This window comes from Erpetoichthys calabaricus, chromosome 6 (assembly GCF_900747795.2).
Source record: "Erpetoichthys calabaricus chromosome 6, fErpCal1.3, whole genome shotgun sequence".
Taxonomy (NCBI): Eukaryota; Metazoa; Chordata; class Cladistia; order Polypteriformes; family Polypteridae; genus Erpetoichthys; species Erpetoichthys calabaricus.
Window position 1 is genome coordinate 98,122,802 of NC_041399.2, and position 27,998 is coordinate 98,150,799.

The following is a 27,998-nucleotide window of genomic DNA, read 5'->3' on the forward strand; positions in this document are numbered from 1 at the left end:
ATTATTATCTCTCTACAAAGAATTTTAGCAAATCTGTTTAGTTAGTACATTTAGCACTGCTAAAAGAATCAGAATCAAAGCAAGACAGGGCATATGAGAAACATTCTGCAAATGTCTATTTTAAAAAAGAAAAATAGAAACAATAATATAATTGTATATAGCCTCTAAACCTTACTGTGTAGTAACTAAACACTCTGAAAAGCATAATTCACACAATAAGATAAAATGCTTACCTTATGTAGTTAGTTCTTATATTTGTCTTAAAAGAAGTACTGAGTGACACAAATTAAAGGGAAGCGCAAGGGAGTAAGACAGTTGTATTTTCTTTAGGAAAACATCCCAAATGAGTGTTGAGTAAAATACCCCCTTGAGAGTCTACAGACATTAAACATTTATCAAAAACTATTTATAGCCCTAATGGACATTTTAGTAATCCTAATAGTGCTGCTGGATTGTTGAAAAAATTACAACAATACAGTATGACACATTTAGAAAGAAATAGGCCAAATAATATGTTGTTTTCAATTCTATGCAACACTTGACAAGTTTTTTTTCCTAGAAAAATTAATACTACCAAAAATTCACCTAACTATGTACAGTATCTAAACAAATCTTTTCAAAGAAACACATTTATAAGCAATCACAGTATTTTAAAGAATTTTTGAAGATGTTCCAGATTCCAAAATGCACAACTTAATCTAAAATGGGTTTAAAAAACACCAGGAAATATCTATCCATCTCTTAATTCTGAAAACTCACGTACCAGGGCAGAGTCGTGGGAAAGCTACAAGGAACAATCCCTGAACAGGGCCATAGCCCATCGCAGGGTAAACACACAAACACATTAGGACAAACCCACCTAACCTGTATGTGATTGAACTGTGAGAGGAAACCGGATCACCCAGAACAACCCCACACAGATAATAAAATACAACTGATTTCATTTTCATTGAGTGCTGTGAAATGCAAAAACAAATTCACAGTCCTGGAGACCTGCACTTTCTTGGGTTTTTTATACTGGAGTCTGTGCTGGTCATCCAGTCCAATGAGAGAATCATTCCATCTGCTTATTCCAATGTTATTTTACCTGAGATTACTCTTCCATATGCAGGAGAGCAGCCTGGAAGAAGAAAGTTTCGCATCCACATATCAAGAAGAGAAACGGCATAGAGGAGGGTTAGTAACAGTTTAAAAATATTGTAATACTTACAGTATATTTCTATACAAATGACTAACAAACAGAAATGCAGTATGCACACCTAATCAGCAGCTCTAATTAGGATATGCTAGACTAAAGTAGTATGTCTTCAGCATAGATTTAAAAGCTAAGACTGAAGGGGCATTTATTATATTAACAGGAAGATCATTCTACAGCTTCCAAAGAATTTTAAGTACTCTTGAGATGTTAATGTGCACTCTGGTTTGCAAGTAATGATAAGCTCAGATAAGTATGCAGGGTCTTGGCCATTTAAGGCTTTATAAGTTATAAGGATGATTTTGAAATCAGCCCTGACCTTATTAGGCTGCAAGAGTAATGACTTGAGAACCAGAGTTACATGTTCATATTTTCTGGTTTGGTTAATAATTCTTGCAGCAGTCACAGGGAGAGCATGCAAACATCATGCAGGGAGCTCTCAGGACTTGAACCTCAATGTAACCTTCAATATGGCTGGCTATCATCTTAAAAATTGGATTGGACTTTCTAGTAATGTACATACATGGTTTCAAACATATCTAACAGGTAGGACAACTTTCATAAAGTTAGGTGATCATGTTTCAAATAAAAGATCTGTAACATGTGGAGTTCCACAGAGGTCAATTCTTGGTCCACTTTTCTTTACCTTGTACATGCTGCCTCTTAATAGAATTATTTGTGAGCATAGTGTCCATTTTCACAGCTAAGCAGATGATACACAACCATATACAGCACAGAGCCTTCAGAAAATATTAAGACCTCAACTTTTTTACAAATTTTGTTATGTTGTTCTTTGAAACACCACCAGTGTGCTTCACTGTTGGAATGGTATTGTGTTGATAATGAGTGGAGCCTGGTTTCCTCCAAACATGATGCTTAGAACTGAAGCCAAACAGTTCAGTTTTGGTTTCATCATACCACAGAATTTATTTCTCAAAGGCTGAGAGTTCTTTAAGTGCATTTTTGCAAACTTCAAGCAGGCTTTCAAGTCAAGACCATCTGATATCAAGGCCCTCCCCACCAATTGCTCAGTTTGGCTGTACTGTACAGCCAGCTCTAGAAAGAGTCATGGTTATTCCAAACTTACTTCATTTAAATATTATACAGGTCACTGTACTCCACTGTACTTTTTTTTTTCCTCAGATCTGAATCTCAACACTGTTCTTTCTCTAAACTCTGAAGGCAGTTTGGCTCTGATACACATTGTCAACTGAGGGACCTTATATACTGTAGATGGTGTGTAAAGCGTTCGAATCAGTCGATCGAGCTGCCCTGTGGGACATCCTGAGACTTCGCAGGATCCCTTTGTAGTTGCTGGATATCAAAGCTGGCCTGTGCTCCTGTACTGTGAGTACTGTGAAAAGTGGAGGCAGAATCTCTACGTTTTCCCCAGGTGATTCTGGGGTTTATCAGGGGGGTGTTCTTGCTCCTACTCTGTTCAGTGCTTGCATGGACTGGGGGTTGGAAAGGGTCTTGGAGTCCAGAGGCTGTGAGGCATCTATTGATGAAGAAAGATTCACTGATCTTGACTTTGCTGATGATGTTGTGATCTTGGTGGAGTCAATAGAGGCTCTGATCGGACCCCTTGAGAGACTGAGCGAGCAATCTCAGTGTCTAGACTTGCGAGTGTCCTGAGTAAAAACCAAGGTCCAGGCATTTAATGACCTCTTATCCACTGCCATCAGCAGTGTTTTTGTCTGCGGAGAGAGTGTCGACTTTGTCAAGGGGTTTGCTTACCTCGGCAGCGGCATTCATGTCTCTGGTGACTATTCCTATGAAGAGTCTAATTCTTCATCATTAACTTCATCGTCTAATTCTTCCACATGAAGCTTGTAAACCATGAGGACTGATTTAGATCATTTATGTTAGGTAGAATGCCCAGTGGGGGCTGGGTGGATTCGTGGCCTCGGAACCCCTGCAGATTTTGTTTTTTTATTCAGCCCTCTGCAGTTTTTTTTTCTGTCCTTCTGGCCATTAGACCTTAATCTTATTATTAAATTTTCTTTCTTCATCAGCACTTTGAGCTACATCATTTGTATGAAAATCTGCTATATAAATAATTGTTGTTATTGTTTTAGACAGACTGGGAAAGCAAGGGTGGTCATGAGGTCACTGGAAAGGGACGTGTGGTGCTCCCAATATCTTTGCAAAATGACGAGGGACCAAGTCTTTAGAGTCCTGGTGATTTCTGTTTTGCTATATGGTTGCGAGACATGGACATTATTCAGTGACTTGAGATGAAGACTGGACTGAATTGGTGCTGTGTCAGGGAATCCTTGGGTACTGCTGGTTTGACTTTGTGTGCATTGTGAGGGAGCATCAGTTATGGCACTACGGCCATGTGGCACAATTCCCTGTAGGAGATCATTACAGGATTGTCTTTGTCGAGAACCCAAGTGGCTGGACCAGGCCAAGGTCTGCCTGGGTGGTTGCCAAATGGGATCCTGAGCTGGTTCATTGTGTGGTGGGTGCGGAAAGGTGCTGTAGCAGTGCATGCTCCCCAACCTGACCTCTATCTATCTATCTTTCTATCTATCTGTCTCTCTAAATGTGTTAGTTATTTTTATGTTTGTATTATTTTTATCCATTTTTGTAAGAAGGACCTTTTGCTGCAAATAAATAACATTTTGTAAAAATTACATCTGAAAATGTATTTGATATGAAATAAAAGCAGTACAAATTAGTGATAAAATAGGAAAATCACTCTTTTATGACATGAAATATATTAGATATAAACATACACACATATAGATGTCTGTGCTTCAGGGCTATGACAAGGTAAGCACTGATTCTTCAAGACATGACCAAGTGATAACATCTTCACCCATTTCATCTACAGATCTGAAGACCAATTCCCAGAAGAAGACTGATGTCAGTTTCTTCATCGACCCAAAAGCTCCATCCCATCCACTTTGAGGTTCATATAAGCACACACTGAAATGGAAGGTAAGTGCTCATTAACGAACCTGAAACTGATAGTGACAAAGCTCCTCTGCAGAAGTACTGAAACCTATTATTATACTGCCTTACCTTTTTGTTATTGGCATAGACAATTTTTTCTTAATCTAACACACGCATTAATAGAGGTTATATTGTAGAGGTACCCCAGCACTTTATCGTGTTCTGTTCCCTCATCTCTATATATATAAAATCCAATGTCTGTCTGTCTATCTGTCTGTCTATCTGTCTCTGTCCGCTTTTCACGAGAGAACTACTTAACTGATTTATATTGGGTCTTTTTCTACAATTTGCTTGAACATTCCTATTGATTTTGCAACTTCTCTCATTGCGTTAAGTATCACAGTTTGCTTGTAGGAGCAATTTATTCGTGTTAATCCGAGGCAGAGACTGTGGGCCAAAAGGAGGGGGAAGAGTGATGTCAGGAGTGGGGAGACAGGCAGGGCCCCCCTCACTCACTTGCCAGTCAGTTTACATAAAATTAATTAAAAAAGTACCTATATCAAACATAATTTATTGATAAAGAAATACCTTATGCATTATAAATGAATATTGTTCAATATTATTGGCAAAACCAGATTTTGATGTCAGATATCTAAAGTAAAATATTACCCTTGTCTGGCCATGCATTTGCATTCTGAAGTGCTCTTGTTATAACACTGTAGTAAACTCAAACATCTTGCAGTTACACAAAAATGATGAATAAGACCTCTGGGTGTTTGTGCCTGATTTGTTTTGACATTTTCTCTTTTTCAATTTGCAGAGAGTGGATAAGGGTAAAAATGCTAAGAACATCTGGCACTCAGTTGAAAACATACAGATAATAAAGCTAGGATGATTCAGGTAAAATAAAATTGCATTAAAAAAAATGAAAATGACCAGTGGCTTTGCTTTAAGAACTAATGGTATTCCTTTTTTAATGTGTAAATAGTTATTTAGAAAATGAGAGTGTAGTGCCCCAGGGTCTGTTTACTAAAACCAGGAGCACACTGATTACATGCAAAAAATAGGTTTTAATTCAGGCTATTTCCCATGTTGAGAGATTTTATTTGCGAACAGCCACAGTATTTAATTATAAAGTATTTCAATATTTAAAGAGTCCTTAGAAAACTGTGACCTGTGTGGCAATGTGAAGTAATGAAAAAGATTAAAAAAAAAAAAACTCATGCCAAAAAAATTTCTCAATAGATGGATACACATTGCCATATTTTACAAAAAGTTAAGTGTTTTCAGAAACAAAATATTGGCACTGACAACACTTCATCTATAGCATATAATTCTTTAATTTCATGGCACAGATGGGGTGATTTTTACTGTATGATATACAATGCACGCATTTCATGTTTAAAATAACATATGAAATTTCAGTGACAGTTGGTCAGGTCATTCAAGACAAATTCATATCTATACTGTTGTACAACTTTCATGTTATTTTTAGGAACATTATTAGTTATTTGGTTTTACTTTAGTTTACACACATTCATAATTTTTACTGTTATTTCTTATTTTTGCTGTTTTCTACTGAAGTCATTATGGTATCATTTTGTGTATCTGCTGGTATCTGTGCTTATTTCTATGTTCACATTATCAGGTTCAGAGTTGCCACAAATAAAAATTTTGTCATTAATTATTTCAGAAAGGGAAACAGAAATTTTCACATCAGCAAGGTGGTAGAGAGGGTAGTGCTACGGCCATCAAGGCTCCAGTGCCCTGGATTCAAATCGCATGCCTGCCCATTGCCTTTATCTGTGTGGGTTTTCCTCTGGGTGTTTCATATTTCCTCCCTCATTTCTAAAGAAGTGCACAATAGATTCATTTAGTGATTCCCTGCCTAGATTTCAGTGCTGCCAGCAGGTACTGTGGAGTGGAATAAGTGGCTTTGAGAATGTTATCTTATGTTATGCAATGCATTGATTTGAATTTTATTTGTGTTAGTGACTCAAATAAAAGTTAAATACACCGATTGTTACACACTCAGGTATGTCTTAAATATCAAGGTGTAATGCTCCATGTAAAAATAATTACAAGAAATCTAAAAAACATACAATGAAAATAACAGCAGAACACTCTATCAAGTTTTTAGATGTGAATTTCAGACGTACCTTGAACAGTATCTTAAGTAAATATCTATTGAAATATGAACCAAAGTAAATTGTAAACAAAAGTTTATAATTGCCTTTTTTACTATTACTACTTAAATGTGCTTCATTTTGTCAAATTACACCCAATGCTAACAAATTACTTATTGACAGAACTACATTATGTTGAAATATTCCTGTAAAAAGTCCATCAATTTTCCAACCCGTTGAATCCGAACACAGGGTCATTGGGGTCTGAAGGAGCCAATCCCAGCCAACACAGGGCACAAGGCAGGAACCAATCCCGGGCAGGGTGCCAACCCACCGCAGGACACACACAAACGAGGGCCAATTTAGAATCGGCAATCCACCTAACCTGCATGCCTTTGGACTGTGGGAGGAAACTGGAGCGCCCGGAGGAAACCCACGCAGACAGTGGGAGAACATGCAAACTCCACGCAGGGAGGACCCGGGAAGCGAACCTGGGTCTCCTAACTGTGAGCCAGCAGAGCTACCACTGTGCCACCATGCCACCCCCAGTAAAACATATAATCTTAAAATCAGTACTTTGTTAACTTTTTGCAACTTTTGTTAATGCAGGAACTTAACATTTACTAAAATGTAATGCCTTCTATAGTTGACTGAAATATAAAATATACATAATGCAAAAGGATCCATGAAAGCTATAAATTATGTTTACGTGACACAGGGGACAAAAAGGAAAATATGACAGTTCAAAACCAGTTTATTAACATTGATGTAGGTTCAACTTCATTAAGTGATAACAGGCCAGAAAAAAAGAAAAAGAACATTTAAGAGGACAACGAAAGAGTCCAACTTTAGTAAATTTACATATTTGCACACAAGTGACTTAGTAAGAGACTGAATAACTGTTATTTTATACCGCACTCTTTAATTCTTGCCATGTTTTGTTAGTCTGCTATACCAAGACTAGTGAAGATTTTCTGGTTCCAGCCAAGAACAATCCTATTTAAGTCACCATTTAGCACAGTGGTTTTTAGAAAGACAATGAAAAGCTGTTAAGCTTCCAGGTTGAGTACATGTACATTGAGTCCAGGTGGAGAAGTGCTCTTATGATGCTTGTTCCAGTAATGAATGCCTACTGTCGGTGGTTGTTGTTCTAATAAATTGTACTTCTGAAAGGGATAGATAGATAGATAGATAGATAGATAGATAGATAGATAGATAGATAGATAGATAGATAGATAGATAGATAGATAGATAGATAGATAGATAGATAGATAGATAGATAGATAGATAGATAGATATTGTCATTGTCACTTTTACAAAGGAACAACGAAATTGAAGGTGCAGTCGACAGTGGAGTGTGAGGCATAAGAGTTAAAAAGACAAAAAGAGAGGAAATAAACCGAATAGTAATAAAAGTACTTTACAAAATACACAAATTGCACTTGTTATATATACAAATTGCACTGGTTAAATGCACTTGCACTTGTACTTAAGGTCTATATTGCACATTGGGAGAATGATACGGATCAGTTTTATTCTGAGTTCAGGGCCATGATTGCTTTTGGATAAAAGCTATTTTTAAGGCAGTTTGTCCTGGTTTTCATTGCTCTGTATCTCTTGCCCGATGGGAAAAGCTGGAAGAGGCAATGACCGGGATGTGATGAATCCTGTGAAATGTCTATTGCTTTTTTTGCGGCATCGGGAGGTGTAGATTTGCTCCAGAGTGGGGAAGGTACAGCCAATTGTTCTCTCCACTGTCCTTACGACCCTGTGGAACGCTTTCCTTTCTTAGGAAGTGCAGCTGCTGTACCACACACACAGTCCGTACGTGAGCACACTCTTGATGGAACAGTGATTAAAGGCAAGGAGCAGATTTTTGGAGAGATAGTTTTTTCTGAGGATTCTCAGAAAATACAGTCTCTGCTGCACCTTCTTCAGCAGCTCCTTGGTGTTGGCGTTCCAGGTCAGGTCATCCTCCAGCTCAATGCCCAGAAACCTGAACCCCGGGACCCTCTCCACATAGGCCCTGCCGATGATGAGTGGCTGGATGTCAGTTTTGTTTTTTCTAAAGTCAGTAACAAGCTCTTTTGTTTTTGTGGTGTTGAGGAGCAGGTTATTGACTCTGCACCACTCTGACAGCCGCTCTACCTCATCCCTGTATGCCAGCTCACACTCCTTTCCCAAGATGAGTCCGACCACCGTCGTGTCATCTGCGAACTTTATAATCTTATTGCTATGGTGAATGGGGATACAGTCATATGTGTAGAGGGTGTAGAGGAGCGGGCTGAGCACACAAACCTGCGGCGTCCCAGTGTTGAGGCTGAGAGCAGTGGAGGTGTGGGGACCCAGCCTGACCCTGTGGGAGCGACCAGACAGGAAGTCCAGTATCCAACTGCAAGTGAGTGATGTAAGTGTCAAATCTGCCAGTTTGGACACCAGTCGTTGTGAGAGGATGGTGTTAAACACTGAGCTGAAGTCCACAAAGAGAAGTCTGGCGTAACTCCCGTTGCTCCAGGTGGATCAGGGCAGCATGAAGGGCTGTGGCCACAGTGTCTTCCATGGATCTCTTTGCTTTGTAAGCAAATTGAAATGGGTCCAGGTCTGCTGGCAGGCAGGCAATGATATGACTCCACACCAGTTTCTCAAAGCACATCATGATGACAGATGTGAGTGCCACTGGGCGGAAATCATTCAGATTGTTTGTGATGGATTTTTTCGGCAGCGGAACAATGATGGAGGACTTGAGGCAGGATGGGACAGTAGATTGGGACAGGAACTGGTTGAAAATCCTAGTGAAGATTCCAGACAGTTGATCAGCACAGTCTTTCAGCACCCGTCCAGCCACACCGTTGGGTCCTACAGCCTTCCTCAGGTTCACCTTTCTCATCACCCGCCTCACCTCACACTCTTCCACTGTAAGTATGTGAACAGGCGGCTGTGAAGGAGCTGTTGTTGATGTTGCCTAAAAGTTGGCAAAGAAGGTGTTCAGCTCCTCTGCCAGAGAAGCGTCTCCCTCAGCGGCCAAGGAGTTGCTAGATTTGTAGCCCGTGATGTGCTGGACACCCAGCCACACCTGCTTGGTGTTGTTGCTCCTCAGATGGTCCTCTATCCTCCTTCTGTATGCTGCCTTGGCCTCTCGGATACCTCTCTTCAGGTTTGCTCTGGCTATACTGTAAAGATCCCCATCCCCAGACCTGAAAGCAGTATTCCTGGCTTTCAGCAGACTCTGGACCTCCCTCGTCATCCAGGGCTTCCTACTGGGATAAATCCTTATGCGTCTGTCCCTGGTGACGTTGTCTGTGCAGAACCTGATGTAATCCAGGACTGCCGTAGTGTGGTTTTCCAAGTCTTGGTAATCAAAAAGCTCCCAGTCGGTTCTCTGGAAGCAGTCCTGGAACTGTTGAGAGCCCCCCATGGGCCATATGGTAACAGTCCTGGTTATAGTGGGAGCTTGTTCCCTGAGAGGGGTATATGCAGGGATCAGAAGCAGGGACGTGTGATCAGACTGGCCAAAGTGTGCTAGGGTTTTAGCCCTATAGGCCTGTCTGATGTTTGTGTACAGCTAGTCCGGTGTTTTTACTCCCCTGGTTGCACACTTTATGTGTTGATGGAATTTGGGGAGAACTGCATTCAGATCTGCATGATTAAAGTTCCCAGAAATGATGTGAACAGCCTCAGGATACTTGCTCTGTTTACTGCTGATGGTGAAATGCAAAAGCCCCAGAGCCAAGCTAGCATTAACATCTGGTGCTATGTACACAGCAGTTAGCAGTATGGCGTTGAATTCACGGGGGAGGTATATGGGTCTGCATTTAATTGTCATAAACTCCAAGTCGGGAGAGCAGTGTCTGGTGACTATGGTGGAATTTGTACACCACCTATTGTTCACATAAATGCACAGCCCCCCTTCTCTTTTCTTACCTGAGCTCTCTGTCCTGTCTTGCTGGTGTGCTGTGTAGCCTGCTATCTCGATTGCTGTGTCCGGTATGAGTGGATTCAGTCACATCTCCGTGATCAGCAGGCTGCAGCAGTCCCTGATGATGGTTTCCGTTGCAATCCGCAGCTTCCACTCGTCCAGTTTGTTTGCCAGAGACATCACATTTGAGGAGAAAATGCTTGGAAGCGGTGGTTTGTGTGGCTGCTTCCTTAGCCTCTCTAGCATGCCACCTCGGCACCCCCTCTTTTGTTTACGTTCATTGCGCCGCCGCCGGCTCCTCAAAGCTGGGATTGTAATCCACGGAGAGCCCGGTGTCCATGCGATGTCATCTGGAATGTTGTAGACGTGGATAAAATATCCTGCTGGCTATACATGTATTTATCCAGGCAGGGTAGAAAAACCAAACTCTGAGTCTGAGAGCACACAGCCGCAGCGTCTAAGTGTGCCGCCATTGTTTGAGATATGAAGTGATTTGAGTTGTCTAAGGAATAGAAGGGAAGGTGTGTTGGAAATGTTCATCCTTCTTTGTATTTTCACCATACCCCTTCACACAAAAATGTGGCGCTGCACTTTCTAAACCTGTATGCATGCTTATGACACTGCACATCTGGCTAAATTTTCATCTTAGTTTTCATTGGCTGTTGGCTAACTCCTATTTTTTGAAAGTTACCCCGTTCCTGATTTTCTACACATTCCTGTTTATGAATCACCAACCTACAGTAGGTGTGAGCAGCCTATTGTTCCTTTCTGTTTCTCAGAGGTATGGCTCTCAAGATCTTCTTTGGGGGTTCCTTTTGTTATCATTTTGATTTGTATTCTAATTTACCTTCAGGTTCAAGTGATACCATCTGCTGATGTTATTATTTTTGAGGAATTCAAGAGAAAATGCTGCTTAAAATATTTCTATTTTGCAGTTGGACTAATACTTTTTTCTTTCATGTCTTAAAACAAAGTCACCTTTGGCTTAATTTTCCAGTGGGGTGCCTGGTGCTTTAGACATACAGGAGTCCAGATGTGCATATTCCAATGACCTTTATATTTTTGTTTTCAACACTTTTTTTGTCAGATGGACTTTTCATAGATGAAAATAATGAAGTATTGCATTTGAATAACAGATGATCATGTGACTGAGTGCATTAGATTTGTTGTTTCAAACTATATTATGAACTACAAAGTACTTGTTCATACTATGCAGCAATAGAAATTTTACTGATTGTTAGTGTCATAATTATTAACATAATAATGAAAAAAGTCAACAGTGAAATTAACAATTGCAGCTGTAGTTAGGTGGGAATAAATTAAATGCACATCTATTGTGCACAGCCAAGGTCAAGCATATATGATAGTAGACATGGATCATGAAAGTGGGGGGTGGGGTACCAGAACTTGGGAAACTTTAGGCCTGTTGTATTCTGTGTTGTTTTATATATTGTCACAAAAACAACCATAAGACATGGAAAACGTTTGGGGCAGCCACCCGTATAATTTTTCCCGGCTGCAAAACTGCGTTAAAATAATAGACATGTTCACACAACTGAGTCCAAAACAGAACTGATTAACTGGAAGCAAGATGGCAGCTTTAAGGTGGGACGGATCTACGAGTTTTTTCGTAGGCTCTGGTAATTCTAGTGTTAAAGGAGAGTGGAGGAAGTGATGTCATCAGGACCGGAACCGGAAGTGACGTTGTTGGCTGCCCCAGAGCCGGCCAGGATTTCCCTAGAATGGTCTGCAAAAGATCGAGAGGGAGAATTAGTGCACTTCGCCACCCACTGGTCCAGCTTGGAATTACATGTACTCAAGCCCTTTAGTTGTCTTCTAAACACGCGTATGTGACAATATATATGAATTATATAATATATTCAGCAAGATTAGCAGCACCAGAAAGTTCCTTGTGTTATATTTTGGTTAAGAAACTGTGTCAATAAATCTGCATTGAACGTATTACACTGTGTTATAATTTGTGGTTAATCAAAACCTTATATTTTTGAAAGAGTCAATGCCATTAGCCATCTGCATGTGGTCACTAACGTTGCAATCGTTATGCCTGTAGTGAAAACACAAAATGGTACTAAAATTCGCAGCTTAGACACCCACCACCCACATTTGTCCAGGTTGACAATATGTATTAGAGAGTACTGTACTACTCTAATGTTAATCAGAAGATGTGAACTTCTTTAATAAGAAACAACACAATAAAATTCTTTTTTGAGGATAAGGAATCAAATTTAAAACAAATAGTATATTTTTTTTTGTGCTGAAATTTCGTTTCTCTAAATCACAACCATAATTGTTGAGATTAAAGAATTACATTGAGTTATTCACCAACATTTTAAAGTCAACCTTTACTTGTAAAACTTGAGTTATTTGTATGGAATTTTAAGAAAATCAATAAAATCAAAAAAAAAAAAAACTGAAGTCAAAGCACCAAAATGAGTGGAGAAGAAAAATCATGAATCAAATTTATAATACTGAAAGTGAGACTTTCTAATAGCAATCGTTTACTGGCTGAAATCATACAATGAACTGAAGGCAAACTGCCACAGGACAAAAACTCAAAAATGCACTACAAATGTGAGATGAGCTGTCGCCCTAAAAACAACACTTGAAAGAACTCTGATACTTAGGCGATTAGCCATCACAAAAATCAAACTTTGGAAAATTTCCTGAGAGCTTCCAGCACTCAAAAAAAAGGCACTGTGAGTGGAAGGCAAACTGTTGCCACCAAATTCAACACTCGAGAAAGTACTTTAATTTGACCAAGGTTAACCCCACAGGGCTCACGCTGATGAATCTGTAATCTCAGAAAAACATTGTTGTTGCTCTGTTTGAATTTAACACTGAGCGTCTGTGACAAGAGTCATCAAAGCAGTCCTTAGCAACCATGATAAAGATGAATACCCTAGAAAAGAAAAATGAACCTGTGACAAAAATAAAAAATAAAATGAAAATAAATTTTGAAAACCCAGCTTTCAAAATATTAAACCTAATAAACTAACAAAATTTATCTAAAGCAAAAAAATTAAAACCAAGTCCAAATCACAACAGCAATACCAATCAAAACATGTCGTGATAAGACTTTTTGTGGTGTGGGATTTGCACACTTGGTTAAGAAAAATATTGAGGAAAAGATAAATGCAATTTATCTATTATCAAACAGAATGGAGGGTCACAACTCAAATTAACAATGGTGTGTTTGAGTAAGTAAAAATAATTTGTAACTTTTAATGCTTCTTCTCCATTCTGTATACATTTATTGAAGTCAATAATATGGTATGAAAATTCTTCTTCCAGCCTTTAATGCCAATACAACATTGTGATTTGTAGCAAAATAATCTGGAAAAAATTTTTAAGTCACTTTTATAACATACTAGATATGGCTGTCTACTGTTGTATGGTGTCTGGCAGCACGTGTACCATCCTCCACGCTGTTTCCCCTGGCAGTCTACTGCAGCACTGTAGATACTTTCCATAATACATGACGGCAGATCTTTGATTTGTTCTAATTTTAAAAACATAACCTAATACCAAAAAATATTGGTGGTCCTACTATAAACAAGCTGCTACAAATATCATACAAGGTTAGATGATTGTTTAATGTAATATATTTGAGCAGAAACAGAAAATTTCATTTCAAATATGAAGTGGGTTTTGCATTTTTGGTACAATTATTGCATAATTTAAAACATTTTAATAGTCATTTTACTTTTAAAAACATTAGCTTGAATGTAATACTTTTCTATTAAGTTTTTGATATCTTTCATTTACAATAAAATATATCTTAACTAGAAAGAGTACATTTAATGAAAGAAAAACTTTGCACACTGTAGTTCTCCCAGGACTGTCTGAATACCACGGCTGCATATCTTATTTTTTTAAATTACCAATCTGTACTTTATTAAATAATCATTGCAGTGTAAATACCATAAGAGAAAAATCAGACAGTAATAATAAGACTAACCTACTATATTCACATATTGAGAATTGCATAGCTAATTCATAATTTGAAGGTAATTACTTCCAACAAGAGGAATGTACTAAAATGGCTGTTTTTTGCTGATAAAACGTGAACTTTTTAAAAAATATTTTCATTGTGTTATCTTGCAAATACATATTCACTGTAAGTGATTTGAATATGCAAAAGCAGATCATAGTGGCATTTATGCATCAACACATAAGACAGAAAATAATTTTCAAAGGCACCATTGGGACTTGGTCAACTCAATCATTTTGATTTTTTTGTCCAACTAAAACAAAGATCCTGAAAACAAAATATTGATTTACATAAGCAGTCCCAGTAATGTAGCCTTTGTTTGGCTATTTTCTTTCATTAAAAATAATAATTCATTCACCTGAATGATTTGATCAGCTTTAATGTATGCTTATTAATGATAATCGACCTGTAATCAAGTTTTCCACAAAATACAAAAGAAATATTAATAAAAAGGCATTACTGAACATAAAAGATTTTAGCTGAGATTTGTACACTCATTTATTTTCGATACCATTTGACTGTAGTGAAAGCTGTAGAGGGCGGCATGGTGGCACAGTGGGTAGCGCTGCTGCCTCGCAGTTGGGAGACCTGGGCACCTGGGTTTGCTTCCCGGGTCCTCCCTGCGTGGAGTTTGCATGTTCTCCCCGTGTCTGCGTGGGTTTCCTCCTGGCGCTCCGGTTTCCTCCCACAGTCCAAAGACATGCTGGTTAGGTGGATTGGCAATTCTAAATTGGCCCTAGTATGTGTTTGTGTGTGTCCTGCAGTGGGTTGGCACCCTGCCCGGGATTGGTTCCTGCCTTGTGCCCTGTGTTGGCTGGGATTGGCTCCAGCAGACCCCTGTGTCCCTGTGTTCGGATTCAGTGGGTTGGAAAATGGATGGATGGAAAGCTGTGGACTGTTATTGTTATTGCTCTGTTGTTATATATTAATTTGTGTCTATTTACCTGTGTAATTACCCTAAAAGTAGTGTATGCACGCCAGAGTGTTATATATATCTCCTAAATTACTCTCAAAACATTAAAGTTGTTATTACTTAAACATTAGTTGCCAGATGACTGGATATTTATTTTACATTGTATTTTCATAATAAACACAATCACAAAAAGCTTTTTTTTTTAACTGTGCATCACCACAGCCTTTTTATGTCTTTTATCTTTCCATACTCTAACTGTCAGGAGTTTAAACACATCACACCAATGGAAAATAAATTTAAACAATCCACTCTCATATACCTTAATAAATATACTGTGAGGAAATTATAAATGGTGAAGGATGAACAAATATCTGGAAAAGAACTGAAATACTGAAAAAAAATCTTTCGGACACTGAGACAGTAAGATCACATTTATGTAGCAGTTGGCATCATAATTCTAAACTGAAAGATATCCATCCATCCATTTTCCAACCCTCTGAATCCGAACACAGGGTCACAGGGGTCTGTTGGAGCCAATCCCAGCCAACATAGGGCGCAAAGCAGGGAACCAGTCCCAGGCAGGGCGCCAACCCACCGCAGACTGAAAGATATATAGTCCCATATTCATCCAAAATCTATAATGCAGCTATTTCACCTAGTTAGAGTGATAAGACATTCTTTAGTTGGAATAACATAACCTATCATAACATTCTCAAGCCCACTAAATCTAATTGAAGGTCACAGGAGGCCAGAGCCTATCCAGGGAGCATTAGGTACCAATGAAGGACCAGTCCTTGTAGGGTGCAAGTCCAATGTCAGGCCCACTCATACAAAAAGAGCCAATTGAGAATCCTCGCTAACCTAACACACAACTCTTTATTAATGTGGGAAGAAAATCAGAGCATCCAGAGAAAATTCCACACAGTAAATCTCCAAATTCTGTCAAACTTTAAACCATAATGGAAAATTTCAAATATTTTCTTTGGTATGTTTAGCCAAGTGTTTATTTGGAATGTTTTTAATGTACATTGTTGGTGAACTTTCATACAGTATAATCATTTCATTGTATGTGTAGTATATAGTTAATTTATAATATTTCTTCCCTTTTTGCTGTGGGGATTTACCTATTGTTGTACTCCAGGCACCAGACGTGGTGTAAATGATGAAGAGGTACAATTTGGTTTTCAAGATCTCTCTTTAACTCTTTATATTTTTTATTTAATTGGAGTGCTTCAAATTGTTTTTATGAAAGACATGACATTTAATATATTTAATATTTTGTTTTCAAGTCTATGTGATTATTTTGTGTTTTAAATTATTATCTGGCAAGTCTCGTGGCATGTTATAATGGCATATCCTCAGCATTTTTGTATGTATTTCCATTTTAATATTACAGGTTTTTTCAAAATGATATATTTTATTTGGATTGTTATTTTGGTGGAAGTTAGAAAGGAGTTTGTTTTCCTGTATCATGCCACTCTTTCTTTTTGTTTCATTTAAGGCATCTTAACATGTTAATACTTGTAAAAGAACAAGTCTCAACACACAAAAAAGGTTTGGGGCAGCCACCCGTATATTGTTCCTGGCTGCAAAAGGGTTTGAAAATAGGCACTGATGTGCATACATTGAGCGCCAGACTGAGCTGATTTGAGTGGTGAAATGATAGCAGCTTTAAAAGCCAAAACCAGAAGTGATGTCATCTAAGGCCAGAACCGGACGTAACATTGTTCTAGGCACCAGAACCAGAAGTGACATCAGTCTTGGTGCTGGAACCGGAAGTGACGTCTTTGATGTTGAATCAGATAGGCTTTCCCGTATTTGGCCTGCAGAAACAACAGAAGTAGGTTTAGTGCACCCTGCCACCCCCTGGCCTGGCGGGTAATTACCTCCACTTGGTCACTCAGCTTACTCCTAATCTCATGTGTGTGACATACTGTAAATAAATTTGTGTAAAAGTGGGTCTGTTTATTGGACATTCAGTAAACAGCTGCATGCACAATATAACAATACTGGTTAAATTAAAAACACAGAGACCTAAACTATTATGAAACTGATTGAAGTGGCAAAAACCAATTATTGAATCTGATAATAAAAGAACAACTAAGAGCAATGTTTTAAAGTGAAAAGTAATTTGTAACTTTCAGTTTTTAAACTTGGTAAACGAAATATGATGAGATTATTATGAGTTGTAGCAATTTAAAATCAAGTTTGAATTATTTTTTTAATAGTCATTATAGCATTACCTAATATGCTGGTGCTGTCCCATGTCCCATCCTGAAGCATTATGTACGTAACTACAATCCCCCGCTGCTGTTGATGTTTTCTGTTGTTCATGAAATAAGTAGATAACTGACAGTTTTCAGATTTGTCTATGATCTTCTTCATCACACGTAGTGAAAGTCTGTGAGTGATTATAACTGCAGAGATTATCATGGTCTAGTTGTCAACAGAATTGAGATAGCAATTCACATCTGCACATAAAAGATTCAGTAATTTCAATAATAGTGCTTGAATATGATTTTTTGAGGTGAAAGGAAACCACACTCCTGGGACTGAAAGGTTGCCTCAGAGGGAGATGATATAGATATGATGTTTTACGATATTTGTGCAATCTGTTCATGCCAATCAATACTCTTGGCTTGAAAAATGGATGTATTGTGTAAGTTTTAAGGGTTTTATTTTCACGTTTGGAATAGTGCTCTTTAAAACCCATTTTAAACCACAAGAATATAAATGATATTTTTTAAAATTTATAAAAAAATGCTTCATTGTAGAACATGGTTTCATGTAGCAAATTAATACAGTATATCCAACTCATACCCAGCTTGTTCTTTCACATGTGCTTTCCAAATGTTAGAACTACAGGTATATTATTGTTCTATATCTTGTAACTTAGATTAGCGTTTATTATAGATAGATTCTTAAAGTTTGGTTGCTCTTTCTTTCAACTGCAAACACGGGGGATCCCTTTTCTAAACTGTGGTAAACTAATATTAAGGCGCTTCGCACTTTCTTTTGCACGTATAGAGTTATGAGGTCACGGGAGGCACAGTGCCATCCCGGCCGGTCAATGGCAGGGCCGTCTCTCCAGTCTACACATAAAATGTGTGAGTAGTCAGTGTTGTATTTTGCTTAAATAAACTATGGATTGCTAAATTATGAAGTTTGGTTTTAGTTGTAACTTCAATGAAGTTAAAGGTATTTTCATCAGTAAGCACATTCAAATGTAACAAATAACACTTAACATTGTATCAATTGTATTGCAACTAGGTTACCCACCTAAATTAATTACTAAATGAAAAAAAAATCACACTTGCACAGTTCCATAAAATTGAGAGGACGTTTTCTGTTCTTTTTATATAATATATAGTCATATGAAAAAGTTTGGGAACCCCTCTTAATTCTTTGGATTTTTGTTTATCATTGGCTGAGCTTTCAAAGTAGCAACTTCCTTTTAATATATGACATGCCTTATGGAAACAGTAGTATTTCAGCAGTGACATTAAGTTTATTGGATTAAAAGAAAATATGCAATATGCATCATAACAAAATTAGGCAGGTGCATAAATTTGGGCACCCCAACAGAGATATTACATCAATACTTAGTTGAGCCTCCTTTTGCAAATATAACAGCCTCTAGACGCCTCCTATAACCTTTGATGAGATTCTGGATGGAGGTATTTTTGACCATTCTTCAATACAAAATCTCTCCAGTTCAGATAAATTACATGGCTGCCGAGCATGGACAGCCTGCTTCAAATCATCCCATAGATTTTCGATGATATTCAAGTCAGGGGATTGTGACGGCCATTCCAGAACATTGTACTTCTCCCTCTGCATGAATGCCTTTGTAGATTTCAAATTGTGTTTTGGGTCATTGTCTTGTTGGAATATCCAACACCTGCATAACTTCAACTTTGTGACTGATGCTTGAACATTATCCTGAAGAATTTGTTGATATTGGATTGAATTCATCTGACCCTCAACTTTAACAAGGGCCCCAGTCCCTGAACTAGCCACACAACCCCACAGCATGAGGGAACCGCCACCAAATTTAAGGTAATAGGTGTTTTTCTTGGAATGTGGTGTTCTTCTTCCGCCATGCAATGCGCTTTTTGTTATGACCAAATAACTCAATTTTTGTCTCATCAGTCCAAAACACTTTGTTCCAAAATGAATCTGGCTTGTCTAAATGAGCATTTGCATACAACAAGCGACTCTGTTTGTGGCGTGAGTGCAGAAAGGGCTTCTTTCTCATCACCCTGCCATACAGATGTTCTTTGTGCAAATTGCGCTGAATTATAGAACGATGTACAGATACACCATCTGCAGCAAGATGTTCTTACAGGTCAGTGGAGGTGATCTGTGGGATGTCTGTAACCATTCTCACAATCCTGCGCATGTGCTGCTCCTGTATTTTTCTTGGCCTGCCAGATCTGGGTTTAACACTAGAATTACCAGAGCCTACGAAAAAACTCGTATATCCGGCCCACCTTAAATCGCTTCTTAAATCCGTTCACACCTCTCCGCCAGCATCCTTTGTCCTCTAAATGTGCTGATAAAAGACAAGCTGCCAGCAGCCGGCTATTCCATCCCCCCACCGACTTAGAACATGAGCGAACTTTTCCCAGCTCATGCCTTGATTGTTTACCTGGGAGTGAAGTGGAGTTTTACAGTGGAAATGATAGATCGTTATTTGGAAGACGCGCATGAAATGCGTGTTCCGTTTCTAAAGTAATCTGTGTAAACACATTGTTAAAACAGAAACTTTTTCATATTTTAGTAAAAAATGTTACAAAATGTAGTAGGCATAAACTATAGAATATGTAAAGCCCGAGTTCCAAAGATCAAATAAACACTTTCACAAAAGCTTCAAGAATGATTCAACAGCTTCTGTGGCGTAGTGCGCTAAAATTTGCCTCTTAGCGCAGAGCAGCTTTTCCTTGCCTCACAGACCTGAGTTCGATTCCCCGCTGGGGATGAAGTGTTGCTTTTTTTTCTTTTCTTTTAAACCTCAAACGGACATAAAATTTATACATTGGTATGCACTGTCAGTTACTGAGATCGTTATATTTTCATGTGGGATGCTCCTTTTGAAATATTTTTTTAACAATTGAGACTGCAATTAACAGGAACAACTGTCCTTATAACTTATTTTTAAGATCCATAACACACAGACAGACAGAGCACTGCTTAATAGAGAGACAGACAGGCAGAGAAGTCACTAGATATATAAATAAACAGGGAAGCCACGTGTACTGAAAGAAAAAAAGATCAACATGTGCGTTGTCCCTGCTGCACTGAATAAGCTCAGGCTCTGTGTGTTATGGATCTTAAAAATAAGTTATAAGGACAGTTGTTCCTGTTAATTGCAGTCTCAATTGTTAAAAAAATATTTTAAAAGGAGCATCCCACATGAAAATATAACGATCTCAGTAACTGACAGTGCATACCAATGTATAAATTTTATGTCCGTTTGAGGTTTAAAAGAAAAGAAAAAAAAGCAACACTTCATCCCCAGCGGGGAATCGAACTCAGGTCTGTGAGGCAAGGAAAAGCTGCTCTGAGAGGCAAATTTTAGCACACTACGCCACAGAAGCTGTTGAATCATTCTTGAAGCTTTTGTGAAAGTGTTTATTTGATCTTTGGAACTCGGGCTTTACATATTCTATAGTTTATGCCTACTACATTTTGTAACATTTATTACTAAAATATGAAAAAGATTCTGTTTTAACAATGTGTTTACACAGATTACTTTAGAAACGGAACACGCATTTCATGCGTGTCTTCCAAATAACGATCTATCATTTCCACTGTAAAACTCCACTTCACTCCCAGGAAAACAATCAAGGCATGAGCTGGGAAAAGTTCGCTCACGTTCTAAGTCGATGGGGGGATGGAATAGCCGGCTGCTGGCAGCTTGTCTTTTATCAGCACATTTAGAGGACAAAGGATGCTGGCGGAGAGGTGTGAACGGATTTAAGAAGCGATTTAAGGTGGGCCGGATATACGAGTTTTTTCGTAGGCTCTGGTAATTCTAGTGTTAACAGCAACTGTGACTGTGGCCTTCCATTTCCTGATTACTTTCCTTACAGTTGAAACTGACAGCTTAAACCTCTGAGATAGTTTTTTGTAGCCTTCCCCTAAACCATGATACTGAACAATCTTTGTTTACAGATCCTTTGAGAGTTGCTTTGAGGATCCCATGCTGTCATTCTTCAGAGGAGAGTCAAAGGGAAGCACAACTTGCAATTGACCACCTTAAATACCTTTTCTCATAATTGGACACACCTGTCTATGAAGTTCAAGGCTTAATGAGCTAATCCAACCAATTTGGTGTTGCAAGTAACACTGCACAACAAGGTTTTTGCTTCTTGAACACTGTTGGGTGTTTCTTATAGATTTGTGGGTGCTGATTATGAATATCACATCAAAATTTACCCATCACCATTTCAGAGAAATCTTCAGTTTTGTCATGATTTTTTCTTACATTTGTATCCAAACATTTTCGCTCATGTAAGTAACATATCAATAACGATTTGTGCAGCTTGGGCATGTCAAGGCATGGAATCAAGCCAGGCTGGAAGCTGTTCTGTGGAAGTTGACATCCTGGGCATGCCTGAGCAGATCTGAACAAGCTTGATGCTATCTCAGCATGTTATAAACATGGCTTGCATACACCGATCCTGCTCATTTGGTTAATATAGATAGTCAGTGTGTATGTAAAGTAAAAGTATAGTAAAGTATAGTATCTGTAGCAATATAACAGTAAGTAAGCTTGATGCTATAGATGTTTTGGTGTCGGGCGATATGTCTTGTCAATGTCGTAACAGCCGCGATACATTCTGCTATATCTGTGGCGAATATACACTTGCGCCTCAGAGACGTTGGATGACTGCTCTTGTGAAGAAAGCTTATCATCTGTATTTCGCCTGCAAAATTTGGTGATCAAGTGCTGTCAGTCTGAAAGCCTGGCTCAGAGGCACTCGAAAGACGATACCGTTTGCTGTTCAGATGATATGGCGAGAACAGAAAAACCATGTGATGGACTGCTACTTCTGTTTGACTAATGTGTCTGGTTTCTCTGCCAAAAACAAGAAGTCAATTGAATTTCCTAATCTGCCTTCAGCAATGAGACCCGTGTCACATGACGACAGTCTTCCAATTCCAAAACCACCAGAGGATTGGACCTTAGAGGAACCAGATGAAGAAACTGCAATGCAGGGTACTGACAGTGACATTGACCTGGATTTTTAACCATGCTCCTCAGGCGATCCACATCTGATAACACAGTCCGAATTGAACGATTTGGTCAGAGATTTGGGTCTGTCAAAAGCAAAAGCCGAGCTGCTGGGTTCGAGACTGCAGGAATGGTGTTTGCTGTTACCAGGTATGAAAATTTCTGTGTTTCGAGGCCGACATCATGATATAACCAAATTTTTTGCACAAGTCGACAGTCTCCGTTTCTGTTGTGACATTGTAGGTTTGTTCTCGGCCTTGGGTTGTGATCACAACCTGGAAGAGTGGCGTCTCTTCATTCATTCGTCAATGTTAAGCCTGAAAGCTGTTCTGCTACACAATGGCAACGTTTATCCTTCAGTACCTGTTGGCTACGCAGCACACATGAAAGAAACATATGAGAATATGGAACTGTTGCTAAAGCATGTCCAGTATAGCAGGTACAACTGGAATATCTGTGGAGATCTTAAAGTCGTTGCTCTGTTACTATGACTGCAGCTCAGCTATACAAAGTACTGTTGTTTCATCTGTGAATGGGACAGCCGTGCCAAAGAGTCGCACTATTCTCAACAGAACTGACCACTCCATGAAAAGTTAGTTCCAGGACAGAATAATGTGGCACATGAATCGCTTGTCGACCCAGCAAAGATATTTTTGCCTCCTTTTCACAGAAAACTGGGACTCATGAAGAAATTTGTGAAAGCACTGAACAAGGAAGCTGAAGGTTTTCATTATTTAAGACAGATGTTTCCAAGAATAACTGACACCAAGATCAAAGAGGGCATTTTTGTTGGCCCCCAGATCAGACTTTTCAAAAAAATTGTTGTGCAGTGTAATCAGTATTGAGCAGTTACTGTACTGTTACCTTTGCATTCAAATCAGCAAAATTACAAGGGTACCCAAATTTTTGCACAGCTAATTTTTCACATTTGATTTAATTTCATAGAACTAAATACTGCTTCACTAAAAATCTTTGTTTGGAAAACACCCCAGTACTCAGATGTTCCTAGGAAATGAAAGACATAACACTATCATCTTTTTTGTTTAAAGTAGAGTAAATTATTATGGAGGCTGAGAGGGGTTCCCAAACTTTTTCATATGACTATACATTATATTCAGTAACTCTAGTTTTGAAAGGTAATATTGGTGATATTTTTGTCTTTATTCTGTTTTTTCATGCTTTTAGTAATTAATCTTAATGCAAAATTCTGATCTGAAATAATTACATAATGCAAATTAGTTTTACTAAAAGCTGCTGTAATTTAATGCTATTATATAATTTTCTGACAATTGTAAATGTTAGCAGTGACCACTTTTATTAAGTGCTTGAAATATTTTTTTCTTGAACTAGTTAACACGACTGCTTGAGTTCTGATAAGCAGTTTGTGCATCTATAAAGTTAATATTTTTATGAGACACAATTAAAAGTATCTTTGTCACTTTACTATAATTCATATAAATCTCAGAGGTTAGACATTGATATAATAGATACTTGAATTGTTTGCCACTTATTTTCTAATCACTGGAACCACTGTTGAAATGAAAGTTTGTTGAGGTCCATTGTTTTCAGTGTTTTTGGTGCAGTCAAACAAGAATAAATCAATTTAAATCATATAGAAGAAATAAGAGCATTAATATCCCATTTGCTGTTGCAATCCATACAAGTCAATTTTCTTTTGAGAATGCAATTGTGCATGTTTTACTAGTTAATGATTTGGTTTTCTGCAAATTACAGGAATTTCAGAAGAATGCTATGTTGCATAGGTTGTTCAGGAGAGATACTGACAAGGAAGCTAAGCAGCAAATAAGAAAAAAGCTTTTGGGTTCAAGCTTTTGTTTTTTGATCGTAATCAGTTCACTGCAAATCTGATGTTGCAGTATTTCAAACAAATCTATCAAAGCACTGTGATGGTCTGGGTTGGCTGCAGTTGTCATAATCCCTTGAACCTGGAACTGCTGATAGTCACCGAAATGAGCCAGGCAAAGACAATACCTAACACAGCAAGAGTATGTTGCAAAGTGCAATAGTGCTTTTATTAACAGTACACCAAAAAATGCATTTCATTCTTCATCAAATAAATGAATAAATAGTCCATAAAAAACAGGTCATGTTGAGAATAAAAACCAAACGTAAAACCATGCAGGCATCAGGTTATGATCTCCAGCCAGTCACAGCACACCTCTCTCTTGCCATCCCCCCAGCTCATAACAATATATGCCATGTCTCACATGGCAGAGGCCATGGAGGACTGGAACCCAGTCACACAAACTCACTCTTGGGATGTGGAATGTCACCTTTCTTTGGGGGAAGGAGCCAGAGTTGGTGGGTTAAGCAGAGAGATGGCAACTAGATATAGTTGGGCTCATGTCCACTCATGTGCTTGGTGCTGGAACTAAACCCATAAAAGGAGTCTGGACTCTTCTTTACTCTGGATTTGCCCAGGGATAAGGTGTAGGTCAGGACTGACCTTCTTATTGAGTTACTGCCTGGTCAATGCCAGGCTGAAGTTTGTCCCAGAGAACGATAGGGATGCCTCTGTGTGGCTGAAGGTCACATGGGGAGGACTCAAACTACCATATGTGCCTATACACCAAATTTCAGTTTAGAGTACCATGCCTTATTGGAGTCACTAGAGGGGATCCTGGAAAAGGTCCCAGACGGGGATTCCATGCTTCTGCTTGGAAACTTCAACTTCCATATGGATAATGATGGAGACACATGGAGTGGCGTGATTGGTTGGAACTACCTCCCTGATCTAAACCCAAGCTGTGTTTTGTTCTTGGACTTTTGTGCTAGGCATGGTTTCTCGATAACAAACACCCTTTTTGAGCATAAGGTGCACATAAGAAGTGTACCTGGTAGAGCACCTCAGGCCAAAGATTTATGATCGATGTCATAATTGTATCATCAGATTTGAGGCCATATGTTCTGGATGCCCAGTTCAAGAGAGGGGCAGAGCTGTCAACTGATCACCACCTTGTGGTGTGTTGGGACAGATGGTGGGGAAGGCGCCTGGACAGACCTGTAAAGCCCAAGTGAGTAGTGAGGGTGGCCTGGGAATGTTTTGCAGAGGCCCTTGACCAGAAGACCTTCAACTCAAAACTCTGAAAGAGCTTTTCCCAAATTACAGGGGAGGCAACAGTCCCAATGGGCCTTGTTCAAAGCCTGCATTGTGAAAGCGGATGCAAAGGGCTGCAGCCTGAAGGCCATAAATGTTACTTGAGGTGGCAACCCAAGGACACAATGGTGAACACCAGAGGTGAGGGATGCCATCAAGCTGAAAAAGGAGGCCTTCCGTGTATGGTTAGGCCAGGAGACTCCCAAAGCACCAGAAAAGTACTGACAGGCCAAAAGGACTGTGACCTTGGTGGTCAGGGAAGCAAAAACCTGGGTGTGGGAGGAGTTCAGAAAGTGACCATTAATTGGGCTGAAAGAAGTTCTGGCAAACCATCAGGCAACTCAGAAAGGCAAGGGAGGGATTCAACCAGGCTGTTCTCAGCAAGGGTGGAGAAGTGCTGACTTGGATTGAGGATGTTGTCTAGTGGTGAAAGAAACACTTTGAGGAGCTCCTGAACCCGATGGACACTCCCTCTGTGAAGAAGGCAGAGCTACAAACTGATGGGGGATCAATGCATACTTCTCTGGTAGAGGTCACCAAAATAGTTAAGCCTGGGGGAGGATGTGATCTACCCTGAAATGCTGAAGGTTCTGGATGTTGTTGGGCTGTCATGGCTGACATACCTGTTCAATGCTGCATGGTCATTGGGAGCTGTGCCTCTAGAGTGGCAGACCGGGGTGGTGGTCCCCATTTTTAAAAATGGGGACAGGAGTGGCTTGCTCCAACTATTGCGGAGCACACTTCTCAGCCTCCCTGGGAAAGCATATGCCATGGTACTATATAAAGGAGACTGCTCAGTCGTGGAACCTCAGATTCAGGAAGAGCAATGTGGATTCTTTCCAGGCCGTGAAAGAGTGGACCAGGTCTTTAATCTCATGAGGATTCTGGAGGGGGCATGGGAGTACACCCAATTGGTCTTCCTTATTTTCAAATTACACATGGGTTGGTAAAATGTCTGTCAAAAATCAAGGTTAACATGTTAATATGGAGAGCCTTGGTGACTAGTTTACACTGTTGTCACGTCAGTATTCAGTAGACATACTTTCGAGTGAGTATCTGGTGTATCCTAATGTTAAAAGCACAAAACAATTATCACTTGTTTCACATTATTTTATTAAATAAAATAATAACATAATACATTATTAATAAAAAATATAACAAGCAACCAGTAATATCTGAATTTTGAAGTCAGTCTTCCATTGAACACATATAAAATATAAGTCATTACTATTGAATATTTCACCTTTCACAGTGAACACTAAGACAAGGTTTTTTTTTGCAATGAATTAATAATAATATCATAATACCAGGGTAAAAAGTGTGTTTACCAATAGTGAATTAGAATTATAGCATCTGAAAGCTTGTTTGTTTTTTTGTTTTTTTTTTTGGTGGCGGGAGTAACTATGGCCATTACGTTCTCATTTAAAATGATGCCTAGTCCACACAAATCCATCAATACCATCATTTATACGCATGGATTCCATTCTTCCTTGCAAAATAATGATAATCAGAGGGCTAAAAAGGTAAAGCATTGAATAATGACATTTGCAATTAAAATAAAAAAGAAAAAAAAATCTGCAAGTGTCCATGGATTTGAATTTAAATGAATAAAAAACATGCTGTGCTTTTACCACACCTAGCAATTATGACACCATCCAGCTAGCGAACCGAAAGGTGAACTAATATTTCACATATCTGAAAATTGATTAAGAAGCTTAGCACTCTTGAATTTAAAATTTTCAATTTCAACATAAATTTAAAGTACAGTATTTGCTCTCAATCAGTATGCAGAATAAAGGGCTATGTCACCTCCAAATACATTATAACCAATGAAGCCTAACAAATAAGAATGCCTTGTTATTTAACTACAACGATTTTATCCTTACCTTTGCATGGTAAAAATATAAGAAAAACACCTACAGAATGAAAAAAAACTTTCAAAGGTAAATTTTATTATGCAAAAAAAGAAAAACACTAAAAAGTAATTCAGTGCATGCCAAATCATACTTTACTTTCAGTTTAATATAATTTCTAAAATAAATCCACTGAAATCAAAAACAAATTGTGAGCCCTAAAAACGGAAGGATGGCTGAATAAGTGGTTTACTCCACCATGTGGAAGAAATTGAGTTCTGCAGAGATGATCTCACTGCCAATAATAGAGTGAAACCACTGGGAGTGCAACTACATAGAATACAGAAGAAATCTTCTTCATTCAGAAATCATACTTAATTTGTTTGCAGGAAGATAACTGAGCTTTTAGTATACAGAAAAATGAAGTTGTCCATTTAGCTTTTTTTTTTAGTGGTAATTAGCATTTTATGTAGTGTGCAGAATACAGTATAATGTGACAAATCATGATCAGTATGGAAATTGTCATCAAAGTTATTAGAATTGATTACTTTCACAACCCTAAATTTTAGTTAGTAAACTTGCTTTTACCAGCTAATTTTGTAAGTAATTTACTCTATTCACAGACTACTCCTTGATATATTACTGGTAAGCTTTTTTCACCAGCTTGAAACATCCAACAATCCATCTTTTTGAAATAAAAGTTAACATTTGCAAATTTGTATAA